The 1,607-nt window shown below is 43.9% G+C and overlaps 1 non-coding gene across 1 annotated transcript; it reads right to left on the bottom strand.

The window, feature by feature from the left end:
* Positions 1 to 690: 690 nt before the first annotated feature.
* On the bottom strand, positions 691 to 852 carry LOC111818687. Its single transcript, XR_002822611.1, has one exon. It is a non-coding gene; the product is annotated as a U1 spliceosomal RNA (small nuclear RNA).
* Between the last annotated feature and the right edge of the window lie 755 nt (positions 853 to 1,607).

The following is a 1,607-nucleotide window of genomic DNA, read 5'->3' on the forward strand; positions in this document are numbered from 1 at the left end:
CAAGGAGAGCTGAGGAGATGCAAGAGACCTCTCTGCTTTTGCAGTGAGGGCAGTAGTGACTGATGTGTCTTCTGCTAATGGTAGTGGGCATTGGTCACCAAAATAGAATGACTGTGTTTATCAAACTGAGAAAGTCTGCTGGAGCTTCTCATTACCTTCCTATTTGGAAGATAAAGGGAGGGCTGGGGAGATGGGTCAAGCTGGAAGCACCCATGACACATTACCCTCTTCTTTTGTTAAGAGCTTGACATCCCAAAACCATTCAGCACACTGCTGGCTGATTTTCTCATCTAAGAATGGTGCTAAAGTTCACTGTAGCACTGAACCTGGGGGCCCAGGCTGGGGTGTCAGTAGATGTAGCTACCTGAGATTGTTTCTCCGGGCAAAGGGTAAACTAACTGTCCTTGGATCCTAGCTAAGCCACCTTGTTCATGTTGAGTAAATTCCTCTCCACCATTTAGAGGACTGAAGCAGATCACCAGTGTGCCTCGGCTGACCTGTGTTAGGGGTGAGCAAAAGCATGAAGCCCATATCTAGAAGAGAAGAGTCACTCATGAAAGATTTCATATTGAATACACACACACACACACACACACACACACACACACACACACACAGAGTTGTACCCAGTAGAGATTTGAAGGTGCACTGGGTCACTGGAATCAATACAAACTGTTTTTTTTTTTTAACCATGGTAAAGCGTGAACGCAGTCCCCACTACCACAAATTATGCAGTTGAGTTTTCCACATTTGGGGACATTGCAGGGATCAGCACATCTAGAGTGCAACGGATGAGCCTCACCCCGGGAAAACCACCTTCGTAATCATGGTATCTCCCCTACCAGGCAATATACGAACATATCTTAAAAGTTGAAGCTATACATATAATCTCTTTCTCTCTCTCTCTCTGTCAAAACTTGGGATTAAACTCAGGCCCTTGCACTTGAGAGGGAAGCACTTATTCCACTGAACAATCTCCCAGGCCCACATGTAGTCTCTTTACAATAAAAATATTTTAAAATGACTTGGGAAAGAATATTCACTCTATACCCATAGAATGAAAAGTAGGAAAGTGTCCACTCTGATTCTAAACTGCAGCATCTTGAGCAGCTGTCACTGGGACAGCTTTGAACAGTGCCATACTTCTTCCTGGTTCCCAAGTCTGACCTCTCTGTGCCTCGGTTCCACTTCTGCAAAATGTGATTGATGTAATGTGGATTTCAGAGATTACTGTAGACAGCCACTGTCATTACTGTTCAAGTAGCAGAAAACAAGGTATAGGACAGTCCATGTTTCATGTCATGGTTATAATTGCCATTAATTACTTCAGTGGTTAGGAGAAGCCACGAACATTGCATCTCCAGGATGCAGAGTTCATTACCATAAATTCTGTTGTCACAGTTGCTCACATAAAACACTGAGACAATCTCTTGAGCGTCATGATTAGTCAGGGTCTTGAAAGCAAAATCAAAGCTGTAAGTCTATCTTCCTGCTGAACATGTGTGAGGCACTCAGATTTGTGGACTCTCCTTGTACAAGATGAAAGGCTAGGCTTCACCAGCTGTCTGTTGGCCATCTGCCTATGGTACTTATAATTTAGCACTGCA

Source organism: Octodon degus, unplaced genomic scaffold (assembly GCF_000260255.1).
Source record: "Octodon degus isolate 3935 unplaced genomic scaffold, OctDeg1.0 scaffold00099, whole genome shotgun sequence".
In the NCBI taxonomy this organism is placed as follows: domain Eukaryota; kingdom Metazoa; phylum Chordata; class Mammalia; order Rodentia; family Octodontidae; genus Octodon; species Octodon degus.